At 50.0% G+C, this 17738-nt stretch overlaps 1 protein-coding gene across 9 annotated transcripts in view; it reads right to left on the bottom strand.

The window, feature by feature from the left end:
• The window catches only part of Syt6 (synaptotagmin 6), a 62037-nt gene that overhangs the window by 15484 nt on the left and 28815 nt on the right, over positions 1 to 17738 (bottom strand). The window lies entirely within an intron of this gene.

The raw sequence follows: 17738 nt of genomic DNA, 5'->3' as shown, positions 1-17738 counted from the left end.
CCCTGGAAGCTTCCGTGCAAGCAGAGTCTCCCTTCCTAGAAAGTCAGAGCATCTTTCTAGCGAGACCACAAGCATGCCCATCTGTTGTAGAGATGGCGCCTCAACAGATTGCTTTTTCTGCCTGCTTCCTACTTATTGAAAGAGGATACAGACAGCTTAGAATTCAAAGACATAAAGCTGTGTCCCAGAGGCACGTTAGTGGGAGGAGGCGGCGAAGGAAGAAGAGGAGGTCAGAGTTTGAGGGTTCTGGTTCCAACGGGGCCTTTTACTTGTTTATTCATCAACCCATTTATAAAACCAAAAGTATTTATTGAAAACCTGCCATGTGCTAGGTGTTGATTTATAGGAGAGAATGAAGAAACAAAAATCCACCTTCACAGAGCTTACATTTTATTAGGGCCATAGATTATATATATATATATATATATATATATATATATATATGGCAAAAGTTAGTCAGAAGTATTAAGGGGAAAAAAGTCAGATAGAGAGGGGGTTAATAAATTACTATAGGGAGGTCATACTGGAAGAATTTCTAGACAATTTAGTCAGGGGTACTCTGGCTCCACCCATCTGTTCACTGATTGGTCCCCTCTCTTCTTCCTCTTTCTTCTTCTCTCAGATTTATTTATTCAGTTTTATGCGTGTGTTTTGTCCAGTGCAGCATGTGTGTGCCTAGTGCCTATTAAGGTCAGAAGAGGGTGTCAGATCCTCAGGAACTGGAGTTACAGAATGTTGTGAGCCACCGTGTAGGTGCAGTGAATTACCCGGGTCCTCAGCAAGACCAAGTGCTCTTAGCCTCTGAACCATCTCTCCAGCGTGGCCTGGTCTTATTTTCTGAAAGCTTACCAGAGACATGCTTCAAGGCTGGGTGGATACAGTGCCCCGCCCCCACACAGGCAACCAGTTCTCCATCTATCTCAGGTGTGCCTCTAGTCTTCCTAGACTCTTCCTCAAATGAGGGAGACACAGAAGCTGCCCTATGCCCTGGACCTGTGTGAGCACAGTCCCCTTCTGTCCTGGGGTCCGTCTGTATGATCAGCTGCATGTTTGGATAATACACCATCTCAGACTGAGGCAGAGAGATGCAAGCAGACATCCATCTCTCCTTAGCCCCCTTCATAGCGCTCTAAGTCCGACCCTGCCCAAAGTTCCAGAAACTGTTCAGACTCACAGCGTACGGTAATAGGAGCCAAGACTGTGTGCTGCTCACTGCCTGCTGTGTCCTGTGCTGCTTTCTCTCGGTGAGCCTCAGCAAAGCACTGCAATGTGGTTGCTCCTATTATACCTGCCTCACACCGGAGGAAATGAATGCTCCTGAGGTTAAGGACTTGCCCGAGGTTGGATGACTAGCAAGTCCTTCAGTGCCAGACATACATATGTCAATGTCCTGCTTAGGCACCTTCAGCTCTTCCCTTGTTCAGTTTCAGAATCAAGACTCCACTTCTTTGTTTGGGGGCAATTGAGTTCCTTCTTACTTCCTCATCTTAGCATCTTCTGTAGGCCAACTTCTGCTCTGCATAACTTGTCTATCTTTGGTTACTCACGCCCGAATCCTTCTCCCTCTTCCTTAGATGACTCCATACCTGATGAACAGCTCACGGGAGTCACCAAGTCACTCTCTTTTCAGTTGTGGCCTCTCCTACCGTGCAATAATTAACCAAAGGCCCCTCTGGTGTAGGATCCTTGCCTAACAAACCGGTTACGTGTGCTTTGGAGACAGCAAACAGCACACACAAAAGGCTGCAGATGCCTGCAAGAAAGGATGATTGCACTTCAGCCAAAAGAATGCCGGCAGGAGGGACTGTCTGTACCCATGCTATGATCAAGGTGGGGCTTTGGGAAGACTTCTGGAAGCCCCTGTGGCTCCTCTAACAGGGAACAAGCAAAGGCTGCCATCCCCGTGTCCCCATCATCGCCACACTGTGTCCCCATCATCGCCATGCTACAGTGGCAGGACGGCACTTTCAGATGCTATCTCTTTTAGGGAGTATGCGCTGGTTTGTTTATGAACTTGGGAAATTGGCTTTCGCTACCTGGGATCCATCAGGGTAAATGGAGTCTCTGAGAACAGCTCCCTCTGGGAAGCAGTGGCCCAAGGGAGCCCCTCTGTTTGCAGGATGGTCCTTTCCCACGAGACGGTGAAGGCATGTGGGTGCTGGATGTGTGTTACTCTATGGCATCCCTACTGTAATTCTGTAACTAACGGTGACTTTCACTCTCCACTGATGGCCCAGAATCCCATCATGATTCAGACAGGAAATGAGTCTGAGGGTCAAAGCCCAGTTTCAGGGGCTTCTGCTGTGGCAGCCTGGACCTCCTGGGCCTGCTGCTGTGATTCGGTGGACCAAGGGGCATTGTTCCACTTCACAGGCAGACAACACAGACCTGGGATATTTGCTCAAGTGAAGTAGGTTAATTCTGAGTAAATCAAGAGGTAGGAGGCAAACAAACAGCAGCTGGTCAGCCTTAGCTGGTCGTCGCCTTTCCTAGTGGGAAATGAGGCCACAGCTGGGCCCCAGCCCTCTCTGCTCTGGCCTCTGTCTCAGGCTTCAACCCGGTTCTGCCCACCAAGCCCACCTTTTATCCTCATTAGGAATGTTTGAGACTTTGGCCTTTAATAAAAACCAGGGCTGGCAGGGGCTGCAGAGCAGCTGATGCCTTATTGCTTTTATCTCCATCTGATGTCAGAGGCCGCCTTAGGGCAGACTGGTAGTGTGCTTCCCGTGTGGGAGAGGCTACCGATGTCCACAAAGCGGCAGAAACCAGCTCCAGCCCCCTCTACTAACCCAGGGGCGGATAGGACTGATCTGAGCTCACTAGCAGCTTGGCTGAAGCCGGGAGGAGGCGGGCCTGATGCCAGGGGAGGAGAAGCAGAAAATTGGCTTCTGGAGAAACCTGTCCTAAGTGCAACACGCCTTCCACCCACCAGTGTTTCTGCCCATTATAGCAGCATGCTCCCTGGCTTCAGGGTCCAGGATGCCAGGGCAGCAAGATCCTGAGGGCACATCCATTGCAATGCTGCTTGCATAGGCTGCACAGCAGCTATCCGACACAGATGAGTGAAGTAATTCTTTCTCCTTGATGCACTTAATGTAGCCCTAGACATAGTAGGTAACAATGATGATGATAATGATAATGATAATAATAATAATAAATCCTATAGTATGTTAACCAGGAAAAAACAGTGGACCACAATCCAAGAGACCCAGGCTTTTCGTCCCTCTGCTGTTTATGAGCTGTGAGACCTTGAACAAGTCATTTTCCATCTCTGAACTCTCACCTGTGAAATGAAAGGGTGATGCTCCCTCCCTATTCTGTCAGCCACAAGACCTAAGAGTCCACACTTGAGGGTCTAATCTATCAACCATCCCCTGCTGAGATGGTCCGAGGATGCTGAACTAGTGTCCGCCGCCCATCTCTAGGAACCTGGCAATCTTGTTTGGCAGTTCAAACACTCTCAGTCCTTTGGTGCTCACAGCCCCCAAACGTTCTGCTGTTCTCCGGGGTTAATCGTGCTACTTCCTAAACGGGCAAGGAGCGGTGTCAATGCCCGGAGTCCGCCTGGGAAATCCAGGCTGAGCAAAGCAAGAACGATGCCTCCCCATCTTTTAGAGAACACTTCTAGTCTCTTAATGATTAAGTAGCTTGTCTGACTCTCTCATCAGCAGCAGAGAAGCATCCGCTACACTTTCAGGGGAGCCACGGGAGACCTAAAAAGGCTCTTGGAAGCACTGGCCAGGAAGTGCTGTTAAGTTACTTTGGGCCAAGTGGACCTGGAAGGGAGATAAGGTGGAAGCCAAAATGGCTCGGATGGGTAAAGAAGCATGCAATGATTAACCCCTCTGTGCAGGCCGGAGGTTTAGGGTGTGGAGACTGGACCCTCCGAGCCAGGCTGACTCCCCTGGTTTCTGCCGTTCTCTTCACAGCATGGGTCATGACACATAACATGAACATTAATTTCGGGGTGTTTTGATGGGTGCTTGCAGGCCCTTGGAGAGTAGGGGTGGGATCTGGCTTCACTTACCATTTCACCTTTCATGTCTAGCCCAGGGCCTGGCAGATGAGAATATGGATCTGGGATCAGGCAGCTCCGGGACCAAGTTCTAGCTCTGATTCATGAGTAACCACTTATGCAATCCTTCATGGACTTGGTGCTAATATCTAACCTATCTCCTAGGGTTACTGAAAAGATTAAATAAGGTGATTCATGCAAAGTGCTTGGCTTGGTGTTTAGCACAGAGAGTAAGTGCTCAGTATGGATTCGCTGTTCTAATTATTACTATTATTAAAACCTCATGGTCTCCAGGTGGAGATAGAGGCGAGGAAGGCAGTTAGGGCTGGTCTGGGTAATAATATGGGCACAAAAGCAGAGTTGTGAGGATCTAGGGGAACAATAAACTCGGGCAGAAGTCTCAGGACCGGCTTCCCAGAGGGGGTGACATCTAACAGGATCTAGAGAGGTGAATAAAAGGTGTTTGTTAGCAGATGGAAGCAAACAAGACCTTCCGGGCACATGGATCCGCAGTGTATGAAGACACAGTTGGACTTGAAAGGTACCATACAGCCAAAGGGTGTGGCAGGGGAAGGGATGGGGATATAGATAATAGCCTGGATGAGGTGGGAACAGGAGTAGGACCCATCCCCGAGTGCCCCATGGCCTATACATGGGTCTGTGACCTTGATTCTTCAGATGGTAAGAGACTACATCTGCTCCTTCTCTCTCTGACTCACTGCCACCTTCTCCCCAGGCATCCAAACTGTGTGGGTCTCTCATCCATCTCACAACTAGTAAATGTGTGTGTGTGTGTGTGTGTGTGTGTGAGAGAGAGAGAGAGAGAGAGAGAGAGAGAGAGAGAGAGAGAGAATGTGTGATGGTAAGACAAAACCAAATCCTCTGGGAGATTATATTTGTCGGGGATGGAGACAAAGATAGATGAAGGCAGATGCAACCGATTAGCCGGAACACTGAGTGGGGCTGAAAGGCTCTAACAGGCAGAGTAGCTTTGAAAGCGAAGGAGACGATGGTAGCCAAGAGTGGAAGGAGAACTCTCAGTCAAAAGGCAGCAGGCCAGGAGCTTATGGGCCTGGCGCTCAGAGAAGGGGTGTGGCTCAGTCCTGGACATAGTGAGGAAGGAGGAACGGGCTGAGAGGAGACTATGGACAGGTGGACGGAAGCCTTGATAGTCTTTAGGTATCATCCCCCATGACAGGCAGAGTCCCTGGAGAAACAGAAGCTGGTGGAGGACCTCAGCAGGTGTGTAAGCATGGATGGTGCACGAAGAAGGGACACTGTGACTCTAGATTCCCACACAGTCTCATGGCTGGGTTGACTTTCCCCTCTCCGTGGCGCTCTTTTAGTTCTGATCCACCCATCAGATCTGTCCTTTTTTGGAACCAGGACACTGCTCTTCTGTTCGAAATTCCTCAATGACGCCCCATTTCACGTGTTCTGTATAGCTGACAACCTCTCCTCCAAGTGAAATGTCCCTCAAAAGCGCAAATATACACAACAGATGACCAGTGGCTTGGACTCAAGGCTCTTCCGCCTTCTGCCTCCAGCTGCCTCGGAAGACCAGCTGGCCCTTGCTTCCTTGCCAGCCTCACTCCCCTCCTGCCCCTCTTCCCTGGTTGTCTCACATCCAACCACAAAGCAGAACATTTATAGAGATTTTACTATACGCCATCCTGTCCTGTCAAGCTCCTGGTCATCATAAAAGCCTCACAAGATGGGTCCCAGTGGTACCCTGCATCCATCTTAGTTGCTTGTTCTGTTGTCATAATAAGGGACCCTGGCAAAGGCAAACTTAAGGAAGAAATGACTATATTTCGCTCACAGTTCAAGGCCATGATCCATCGTGGTTTGGGAAGTCACGGCATGAGGATCCTGAGGCAGCTGGTCACAGAGAGAGAGAGAGAGAGAGAGAGAGAGAGAGAGAGAGAGAGACACATGCCAGTGTGCTCAGCTCCCTTTCTTCATTTTATGCAATCCAGGAGCCATGTCCAGGAACTGGTTCCATTCACAGTTAAAGTATGTGTCTTCCTACTTCAATGAGCTCAGTCAAGACAGTCCTCCCATGGTTGACTGACTAACCCTTCCCAGGTGGGCCTTGTCTCCTGGTGATTCCGAGCCAGTCAAGTTTGTGATGAGCATTGTCCATCACATCCGCTACCCACGTGGGTGCGCTTCCTGCGCTTCCTGCATGGGTAAAAAGGCAATACGAGTAGCTCCAGGTAGGGCACACAGTTCTCAGTGGCAGGGCTAGGGGGTGAACTCAGGCTCAAGAGCCCACACTTTGAGCACTGTGCCATGCTGCCTCGTTAGTCCCCCCTCCTCAAACTTTCCCCAAACCCTCTGCACCTCAATGCCATCGCCTTCTTCTCCCCCACCACCTGAAATGAAGCCTCACTGTTTCTGACTGTTGTCCTGGATAACATTGTCCTTCCAGGCCAGCTGCCCTGTTACCACCTCTCGGGTCACCTTCCCTGACCTCGTGGCCTGTTATGAGGGCGTGTCCCCATGACCCTAGGGACACATGCCATAATGAAGAGCAGGCTTTATCTAAGATAAAAGCAATAGGGTCTGGTGGCCCACGGGATGACAGGGCTGGTGTAGAGGGGAATGAATGACACCTAGACCGCCCCACGCCCGCCTGCCTGGCTTGGCTTCCTGCTGAGAGAGTGAGCCATGGAGGTGGTAATGCGTTCTAGGGTGCCAACTGGGGACGCCTGCTGTGAGCATCAGGCCCAGGGGATGGGTGGATTCCCTGTGTTCCTCAAGCCTGGGCTTCCAAGGCATCAGCGAGAAAGCCGGGGGTGGCAGAGGTGGAAAGCCGGGCTGTATCTGCTGGGTTGCTGATTCTAGTTGCTTGGTGCTCCTTGGGTGTTGGTGCAGGTTCCATTTGTTCAGAATTCCTTCCTGCTTTCCTCACAAGTGTTTTTCTGCCCCAAAGCCCTTGCAGGGTTATGAATAAATGATCAGTTAGGATGGAGGTGCGTTGCAGGAGCTCAGTACTCTCTGGCTTCTGTTTCAGTGTGGATGCCAACATCTTGGGGTGGTTGTGGAAGAGCTGGTGACTCGTGCCGAGCAGGGGTGCAAGGAGGAAGAGTGAGGCCACCCAAGCTGTGCTTGCTCTCAGGGGACCCACTGAGAGACTAAAAGGCCTCCATGGGGGCCAAATATCTGAGTGTCTGGATGTCTTGAGGGACACCTAGGAAACCTTCCCAGCCTCTCCTTTGAACCTGCCACTGGCAAGATGTTCAGAGTCTGACACACGCTTTCTTTTAGACACCTTTGTCAGTCAGGATCACACTGCGAAGGTAACTCTCTTCCTAATGACTTCAAGAAGGTGGGTGGAGATAGGAAAGGGTATTTGAGCATGGGAGGAAGGGAGCTTGAGAAGAACAGTTTGGGGAGGTCCTGAAGGGCTGGAGGCAATGCATACAAAAGCCAGAGTCTGTAGCAGAGATGTTCTAAGAGGGTCCAGGGCAGGGGCCTCCTCTCAGATCCACTGCTGCCACTGGTTTTCCATTAATGACATATGGGGGTGGTAGGAAGGAGTAAATGGCAAATTCGTGATGCTAATGATGGGAATCTGTCTCATTTCTTGCCGGTCCTGCCAGGTGACTGTCAGACAGCTGCCAGTTTTCCCAGGGAGGAAGGTGACATCGCAGCAGTGAGTGATCTCAGCTCTCTGTCCCTTACTGGACTGTAGTGACAGGGTCTCTCCGAAGGATGCTCTGGTCCAAGTAGATGGTCCCCTAGGGTGACTGGGGAATATTTCTACAAATAGTTACCCTGGAGGTGGCAAGTAGACAGAGCTCTGGTCTAAGCAAAGGTGCATGCTTGACAGCTTCTCGGACTCCAGGGTCTCTGGAGATTTGGGGCTGGGCATCCTGAAGGTTTAGGTCTTTACCAGTCTCCTGTTTCTCTCACTCCAGAGCCTCTTGGTCTTGCTGACTACACTCCTCCGGTTCCCTTCCTATTTTAGGGGTTACTCCTGCCCAGCTCCTCTGTGGCTCTTCCTAGAGACCCTGCCTCTGTCTACTGGGTCTCCATCATTGCCCCAGCCTGGGATATCTTCTCCCCTCAGGCATCCATGATGCTAACACTCATCACCAGAGTCCTGACTCCTGGGTTATGGGTCCTCCAGACATCACTCTTAGGCTCTAGACCAGCGCCTCTCAACCTGTGGATCTTTACCCCTTTGAGGATCGAACAACCTTTCCACAGGAAAGGCTATTGCCTTATCAGCAGCAAAATTACAATTATGAAGTAGCAACGAAAATAATCTCATGTTTGGGAGCCACCACAACATGAGGAACTGCTAAGGGGTCACAGTACCAGGAAGGTTGAGAATCACTGCACCAGACGGGCACACCTAGCACGGTATTCGCTGCCTGGCTGTCTCCCAGAAACCTTAGCATTCACAGGGGCTCAATGTCGAGCTTCCCCTCTTTCGTTTACATTTTCCTTGGGCTGCTCTTCATTGGTAAACGGCTCTTCCATCTACCCTAGTGCTCGAGCCAGAAATGAGAAGCCATCATGCACCCCAGTTGCTATCTTCTTTACATTGAGTTCTTTACCAAGCTGAGCAAATTCTGTCTCCAGGTCTCAAGACCCTCACTTCTCTCCATCTCCCATGCCACGGGAAGTCAAGGCACATCTACCATGCCTGCCTGACCTCCTTGCTTCCCTTTCTTCCCACCAGGGTGCTAGAGTACTCTTTTCAGAACGTGGAGAGGACTGCCCCTGCTAAGCCTCCAATGCGTCCCTTGTGTTGGGGTTTGAGTGTGAGATGACTCCCATAGGCTTGTGTATCTGAGGACTTGAGCCCCAGATGATGGCGGTCTCTGGGAGTCTGTGGGACATATTTACAGGGGAAGGTGCTGAAGGAAGTGCATTGTTAAGGGGCAAGCACTGAAGGTCGTATCCAGTCCAGGCTCTCTGCTTCCTGCTTAGGTGCCATGTAACAGCAGCTGCTGTATGCTACCCCCTCCACGGAGCAGCCTGCCCTCACGCTCTCTCTGCCATGACGGATGGTATCCCCTCAAACCATAAGCCCAACAAATCCCTCCTCTCTTTTCCTGTCAGACATTCTGTCACGACCAGGAGGAAATAACTAACACACTCTGCGTTAGGAAAATGCTGTGAACTCTCGCCAAGTCCTGCAGGGCCTTCATGAACGGTGCTAGCTTCAGCCCCAGACTATCTCCTGGCTCTTCCCACACGCAGGGCTTCCTGCATCAGGACTTTGAACCCCACTCCTTCTGGTGTCTACTCCTAAAAAACAGGGACTTACCAGGGTAAGAGAGAGGCAAAAGAGGTATTCACACACACAAAAAAATGAAACACTCATATCAGTTAGCTTCATGCAAGCCCTGGAGAATGGCTGCCCTTCAGATGACTCCCCCCGCCACACACACAGCTATTTCAACTGCCTTAGTCTAGTCCTGACCCTTTATTCTCCACCACTGTATTCCCAGTACTGAGCCTGCTGCCTGGGACAGTACACATGCTGCCAAGGATCTGATGTTCTAACGAGCAATTCCACATGGCAGGGCCTCTTGTCTGGCTGAGAAAGTGACAGAAAGAACAGCCAATAAGGGGGCTAGGGATGCTAAGCAGCTCAGTGGTAGAGCACTTGCCTCGAGTACGCAAACCCCGGATCCAGTCCCCAAGCTTTGTAAAGGGGAAACAGAGTGTTGACTGGGACAGCCACTTGTTTCACCGGGCCTCTACCTCCTCAGCAGTGCTGATTACAGAAAGCCTCAGGGTAGAGCCTTGTAGGAGTTTCTAGGCAGTGGTATGACTTCTGCATGAAGGTCACTACAAGAGGTGAGGTCTTAGGGTTGTCTTAATGGTTCAGTGGATAAAAGGAGCTTGCTGTACAAGTCTAATAGCCTGGGTTTGATCCCTGGAATCCAAGTAAAGATAGAAGGTAAGAGAAACAATTCCCCAAAGTGTTCTCTGGCCTCCACACATACAGCTTATGATATGCCCTCACCCACAGACATCATAAACATATCTCTCTCTCTCTCTCTCTCTCTCTCTCTCTCTCTCTCTCTCTCTCTCTCTCATACACACATACACACACACACATGCAATGGAAATAACTTTTTTCTAAGAGATGGGGAATCATTTCCTGAGTGGGACCTAAGATCTCTGAATCAGAATCTCTGAAAGAAGGGTCTAGGTGCTCAAATTATTGATGAGCATAGCCTCAGTGTATAGAGAAAGGGAGAGACGAGCTTCTGAAGCTGCCCTGGGACAGACTCTGTTGGGAATCAGGGTAGCACAGAACATGATCCAATGTACCCCAAATCGGTAGACACCAAGGCAGAGCAGAAGGGATGATCCTATATGAGTCTCCCTTTCATTGGGCTTAAACAGGAACTCTGAGGACTGAAGCCTCAGCAGGTCCCGGCCCACGAGCAGCAACTTGTTAAGCATCAACCTGGGCCTCTGCCAGTGCACCATGAGGTTCGCTGGGGAGTTCATTTTTAGCAAGAAAATGGCTAACCCAAATTTAAAGGGTTTAAAAGTAATGATGTTTAATCATTATGGTTTAATTATTAAGGTTATTATTTAATTATTAAGGAATTAATTATTAATTCCCAAGTACACTTCTCTTTGATGGACAACATCAGCAGCACTTGGAGTTTATCAGGATCACCTCTCACCAGTGGGCAGGTCCCAGAGGTCTGTTCACGCAAGCTCTGGTGACGTCAGGGAACTGACAGCCGTAGAGCAGTGGTTCTCAACCTTCCTAACGCTGCGACCTTTTAATATAGTTCCTCGTGTTGTGGGGACCCCAACCATAAAATTACTTTCCACTTCATAATCCTAATTTTGCTATTGTGATGAATCGTCATGCAAATAACTGTGTTTTCCAATGGCCTCAGGCAAGCCCTGTGAAAGGGTCATTCGATCCCCAAAGGGTCATCACCCACAGGCTGAGAACCGCTGAGTTAGAGGAACCAACTTGAGTAAAGACATTCTGGCCAGTGTTTTGAAGTTGCTTCTGCTTCTTTTTAACCTTTTCTTTCTTTCTTTTTTTTTAATGATAAAAGTCAAAGTCAAGAAAGGAAATTCACAGTTGAGGAGTATCAGCGAGGGACCATGCTGGGAAATTAGTATGTATTCAGTTCATTTCACTCAGAGGAGCCCACTCTCACGGACACCTTGTCTTGGAACTCAGAGGAGTCAAATACCTTGCTCAGGCCTGAGTGGTCCACTTTGATTTGGTCTCAGATGGTAACTCTGGAGGTCCGACTCTTTCCGCCAGCCTCCTCTAGGATTAGCCAGATCCCAGCCCACCTTCTGGCCCTGATCACTGGAGATCCAGGGATGCAAAGGACCCAGGGAGGTAACGGGTTTTGGTATTCTGGAAGCACTAGGCTTTTTAGAAGACTTGCCCCTCTGCCTCTTCTCTCCGAAAGACGAATACACAGCATCATCCCGTGTCACAGATGGCAAGAAGACTCGCCTCCTAGTCACTTGAACAGCTAGCGCGGCACTCTGGTGCCAGCCTGTCATTTCCCATGGAAAACATCTGGTACGTCGTCATTTTCTCAGATGCTAAACTGTTTCAGTGGTCAAGGAAGACATAAGGAAACTTCTAGCAGGGGGCAGAACCCCTGAGTCAGAGCTGGTACCTGCATGGAGTAGCTGGGTGGAAGGACCCAGAACACCCTGCACAGACCTTCCCTCTTGGGTTGTTGGGGTGCAGTACCAGCATTGTGTCGGGGATACCATCAGTGAAGCAGGTCAAGTGTTGCCTCTCCATCTCCCACACAGCTGGGCTTAGCTTTCTGGTTGTCGTTCTTAGGTCTCGAGGAGGGGCAAGGACATGGTCGGCTATCCCTACAGGCTTCTTGGGGGAGCTGAAGATGTCAAACCCTTGGAGTTCATTCCCTTAGAGTGATCTCTATAGTCTGCAACAAGACCATGCTAGACACATGCCACTAGGTGGAAAGGGACAGGTAATCAACCAATTCCTCCAGGCTCAGCTGGGAAGACCTTTCGGCTATCCCTACAGGCTTCTTGGGGGAGCTGAAGATGTCAAACCCTTGGAGTTCATTCCCTTAGAGTGATCTCTATAGTCTGCAACAAGACCATGCTAGACACATGCCACTAGGTGGAAAGGGACAGGTAATCAACCAATTCCTCCAGGCTCAGCTGGGAAGACCTTTCCCTTCCTTCTCTAGTCTGACACTGGAATCATCAGGAAGTCATCCCTTGATGTCCTCACCAGTGTTCCCAGAGCTGCTTATGCCCTTTCCCCTCGTCACCAGCTACTGTTTTGTTCTAATTATGCATTATGCGTTTAAAAACCTGTCTCCATTTCTTTCCCTCTGGTTTTCTGAGACAGGGTCTCATGTAGCTCGAGCTGCCTTGAGGTCACAAAGTAGTGGAGGTTGTCCTTAAATTCCTGATCCCTTGCCTCCACTTCCAAAGTTCTGGGATTACAGGCATATACCACCACGCTTGGGTCCTGTGTTCATCTTTACTCCAACTACTTTTCTCCGAAAGAAACTCTTTGATTTTTTTTTCCAGCATGTCTACACTCATAATGAAGTATAAACAATAAGTTCATGACTTGGATGAGGAGCTGGGGTCTTGGCCTTTTGTTTAATCAAAGGGTAGTCCATTACACGGGAGCTATCATAAACAACCCAAGAGGGTTGGGGCTCTGCTTCCTAGGAGTGTAACTTAAAAGTCACTCCTTTGGTGCTCTCTGACTGTGGGCCAGGGACAGCATTGTCATATTTGAGGTAGCTCTCTAATGGGCCCTGATTCTGAAGCACATGAGAGAGCCCCAGAGAGGGCCTGACCAGCTGCTCACAGACAAACCACCTCCCCTTTGCAACAAGTGCGTGGCCTGTGAGCCTCCTGCTCTCCTATCATGTTGGTTCCAGTGGTGGCTGTCACTCCTGGTGCCTGTCCCACCTGCTTGTCCTGTGGGCTCAGGGCTCAGGTGTGTGCTATGCAAGCCTGAGGATGAACGTGGGAGAGGAAGGAGCAGCAGATCTGGGGTGGAAGCTGGGAAGCAGGCCATCTTTCGACCTAGGTTTCTAAGGCTGTAGCTAGTGGCAGAGCCCCAGGGTTGCTGTGTTATTTTCCAGGCTCTTAACTCTTAACCTATCAGGCCAAATGAGACTTGCAGGTCAGGCTTCAAATTCTAACTCAGGTGCCCCAGCAATGGATGAACTTAGGGGAAACATTAAACTGAGAGATGGGGGCAGGGGCTGGGTTCAAATTGCAGCTCAGTGCTTACTAGCAAAACGATGTGTGGCAAGTCACCAATTCTCCCTGAGCTTCACCGGTAAATCAGCACTGGGCCGTTTGACCTTGCCTCCCACGGAATGGGGTGAACCATGTGGCCAGGTGAAGGGGTGCTTTTGAGACCCTCTACTTGGTATGTTGTACATGACTCTTCAGATATTCTGCCAAGATGTAGACCCCCACTTCTGTGGAGCTGCTGGCTGGGGGTGGCTCCCGCAGCCTCTGAGCTGGTTTCTGACAGCCCATTGGCAGAAGGCAAGTCTAGCAGTGCAGCAGAGGAGGACAAAGACGGAGGGAAAGGCCTCGGGATCCTGAAATGCCAGAGGAAGGACAGGGCTCTTCACTGAGAGCTGTTCCGAAGCAGGCCCCAGGCCTCCCTTCCCCCTCCCGTGAGCCTGGCGGGGAGGACATGATGAAATGCCAAATTAGCTCCATTATTGTAACGCCTCCAAAAATTATAGGCCGCGTGTTCTGCCAGAGCCAGCTAATGGCACCCACTGGTGAGCGGGCGACACTAATGGTTGTTTCCTCCTGTCCAGGCACCGAGTGCAGTGGGAGAGTGGTGTGGGATTGACGCTCAGGTCAGGAGGAACATGTCCCCCGGGGGGTGGGGTGGGAAGCAGCCGTGGAGACTGCAAGGCGCAGCTTTTTCTAGTACCAGAGTTACAGGTGGAGATGCCTGAGAGCCACGGCAGGGGGAGGCCTCCAAGCCACCACTGGGGGTGCCTGAATTCCTCAACAGTCTCTCCGAGGAAGTTCCTCTGCCCCGAAGGAGCATGGGATACCTAGCTACTGACTGGGGAATAGCCCCTGCTGGCATCAAGGCAGACCATTCTGCAGGTCACAGCCCTGGTCCCCAGGGTGGCAGTTCCTGAGGCTCTCATCCTGGTTTTCTCCACAGCTCCTCTCCTGAGTGGGACCCAGCATTTCCTGGCCTCCCACACAGCCACCAGCATTTCCTCTCTCACCTCTTCCTGCCTCCCCCACCCACATCTGCCTCTCCTCTCACACCCCACCCAGCCATCTCCATCACTGTCAATGTTAGCTGAGGCAACTCTTCCTCTAAGAGGCAAAGGCCCACACGGGGGTGGAATTAATCGGTTCCAAGCAGACCCCAGTCCCTTTCTTCAAAGCCTAGCAATGGGGACTCACATGTTCCTGGAACTGGGGTGGTTCCTATAAATCTGTGACCACTGCTATCTGCATGCCCCAGATTTTGCTCTATTCCAGCCCACTTTTGTCCCTGAGAAGAGGGTGACAACTGGCTCTGTCTCCCTGACCCTCTCTAAAGACTGCATGGTGAGCCTGGTTTTTCCACAGTGTGTGGATTAGCCAGTGTTGGAGCGCCAGGTCCTGAAGATTAGAGATTCCTTCCCAGCTTGCACATCAGAAGGCTTCAAAGGGACAGACAGTCCAGCTGATGCTAGACAGAGTTCCCATGCTGACACCTCTTTGCTAATATTCTAGTCCCATCTTTTCAATGCAAGGCCAGAGTTCAGGGCTTCAGGGGACATTCAAAGAAATAAGCCAGATGGGCGGCCGGGGAAAGTTGAGCAGCCTGGATTTCGCAGCCTGTCTGCCTCAGATACAGAAGGGAGATGACCGATAAGTGAGGGAAGACATTGCTCGTAGCCAGCGTTTACCAGAAGCTTGCCCTGTGCAGGCTGTGAAGAACCTGGTGTGGTTCTCTCCTGCGATGCCCAATGTGACTGTGCAGACTCTTCTTAGCACAGCTTTCCACAGAAGCAAACAGATGCTAAATTAACCAGCCTGCTTAGCTCATCTCAGGAAGGCGCAGCTCCAGTCCAAGCAGCCTGACCCAAGCTCCTTCTCTTTAAGCCTTATGCCAAAGCAACCCGGTTCTCTGTAAGGTTTCCCCAAGGATCACATTCATTACACAAGTCATCCAAGGCCCGTTGCTTCTGGAATCTCAACAACTCCATGGAGTCACTTTTCAAAAATGTTCTCTTTAGGATAGTCTCGTTTGGAGGGTGCATGGTGTCGAGGGACTCTCGAGGAAGCTGAGGACAGGGGATCAAGATCAAGCCCAGCTTGGTCTACACCAACTTTCAAAACCAAGCTCATCTGGGTTGACAGGATGACTGAGCAGGTAAAGTCCTTGCCACACAAGCCTGACAACCCAACACACAGCTTTACAAAGAAACACATAAAGCTTGCAGAAGAACAGACTCAACCCTACAAAGCTGTCTCTCTGGCCTCCACATGTGTGCACGACACAGGTAGGTACATACACACACACACACACACAATGCATACACGTACATAATCATAGTAATTAATAATGATGATAATGATAACAAATTTAAAACTTTTTTTCAAACCCAGCTCTTAAATTCATGGTAACAAATAAATGATTTTTTTTTTGTCTGTTTGTTTTCTTTTTGAACTGGGTCTCTGTGCAGTCCCGGCTAGTGTGGAACTACTGTGTGGATTAGGCTAGCCTTGACCTAGCCGTGGCCTTACCATGATCTTTTTTCCTAAATGTCCACATTGCTCGGATTACAGATGTGTGCTACCACACGCCTAGCAAATGAAACTCTTTTGTTTTCATTTCTGTTTGGTGTATTGAGAGAGCTTCATTGTGTGACCCTCTAGACAGAATGAAACTTAGCTAGTTTGAGTTTGGGGCTATTATTACTCCCACTTTACAGATGAAGAAACGGACTCTAAATGAGATGAATAAAATTTCAGAACTCAGAAACTAAGCTCTGAACTGACCCCACGGTGATGTATTGTTTTTCTGAGTGCCTCCCGTTCTAGGGCTATTTTTCCTATTTTACTTAATGGACACTGAATTCTGTGCCTATGGTTTCCTCTCTGCATTTGCTGCCAGATGCCTCAAGTCAAGAGCGGGGCCTGGAGCTCAGAGGTGCTTGGAGGCAGGGCGTGCCTGTGGTCTGGGGCCCCGCAGGATTTCATCTTGTGTTCTTTCATTATCCTTTTGCTAATGTTGTACAAGGTTTTAAGCAGTTTTAATCTTGCTATTGTCTTAGGCGCTAGCTACAAGGTGACAACAAAATAGATGGGAGCTCTTATTGCCCTGCGAGCTCAGACAACTCAGTCTCTCTCTGCGTCATTGTCTCTATCTGCAGAACTAGGATGATGCCTTGTTCAAACACTTGCTAAGGAATGAATGAAACAATAAGGCAAAAAGGCATTGCAAATCCAGCAGTGTGTTAGAAACGGAAGGTGGCCCTATTAGCTTGTTGCTACTCCCTGTTCCTCCAGTGCCTGCTTCCTCACGGCTTGGGAAGGAGGGACAGCGCTGGCTGTTTGGCTCCCAGGGCTGTGTCACTGGGATACCCAGAGTTGTGGGGTGCAAAGAAGCTCAAAGGTGGACTCAAACTACCCATCCCTAGGCAGCGGTCAGCTGAAGCTCCGCCCACCAAGAAACTAACTGGCTGAAGACGGTTGCTCATCAGGTTGTAGGAGGCCCTCAAGATAGAATCTGCGGGGGGGGGGGACCCAGAATCTGCGAGGTGCTTCAGCCTAACACCTCAAGATTCCAATTACAGGGGAGCAATAGCCATATGGCCACCAACCTGACCTTCCTGCCCCACTTCTGAGCCTGCGCACCAGCCCATCTCCTTTCTGCTACTCTTCATAGGAGCTGGTTCCCTTCCCTGCAGCATTTCCGAATGTGCATGCAAGCTTGGGGGTATATACGGTGTGTAGCAGCTGCCCCTGGAGCCTGGGAGAGGATGTCAGACTCCCTGCGGCTGGAGTTACAGGTAGCTGTGGGCTGCCTGGCATGGGTGCTGGGAACCAAACTCTGGTTCTCTGGAGGAGCAGTAAATGCCCCTAACTGCAGAGACATCTTTTTAGCATCTCCCCCACTCAGCATTTTTTTTTTTGAGAATTACTTAATTCTAGAAACTTCTAGGCCTCGCGCAGCTGATGCATCAGCCTCACAGGTCTGGATCTCTTCAGAGCATTCCAGAACACCTTCCTGACTATTGCATTCACACGACCAGTCGTTTAGCAACAGGGAGTTTTGTGAAAATGTTGTCTACCTTCTCCTTCCTCCACACTTCTTTCCCTCTTTCCTTCTTTCCTTTTCTTATTTCTGTCGTCCTTTCCAAAATATCTAAGACAAGTATGGAAACACCCTGAGCCAAAGGAAGAGATCGGTGTATTAGAACACCTGATTCAGCCAGGTATGGAGGCTTGTATCCACAGTCATAGCACTTGTGGGGCTGAGGCAGGGGGATCATTGCAAGTTTCATGCCAATCAGAGTAATATGGTGAGAGTCAGAGCAGCCTGGGCTATGGAGAAAGACTTTATGAATGAAGAAATGAATAAACGAGAAACTGATCTTGATTTTGCTCCTCTGCTTTAAAGCTACATGGCTCCAGGGAATTCTCCCAGTTCTTCTCATCTATAAAATGGATTTCCTGCTGTATTGAGAAGGTGAAATGAGTTAATGCA

This window comes from Microtus oregoni, unplaced genomic scaffold (assembly GCF_018167655.1).
Source record: "Microtus oregoni isolate MIOR12 unplaced genomic scaffold, Mior012 000054F_ref0000373, whole genome shotgun sequence".
In the NCBI taxonomy this organism is placed as follows: domain Eukaryota; kingdom Metazoa; phylum Chordata; class Mammalia; order Rodentia; family Cricetidae; genus Microtus; species Microtus oregoni.
Note: the sequence above shows the minus strand (reverse complement) of the source record. Positions and strands in the feature narration are given on the sequence as shown.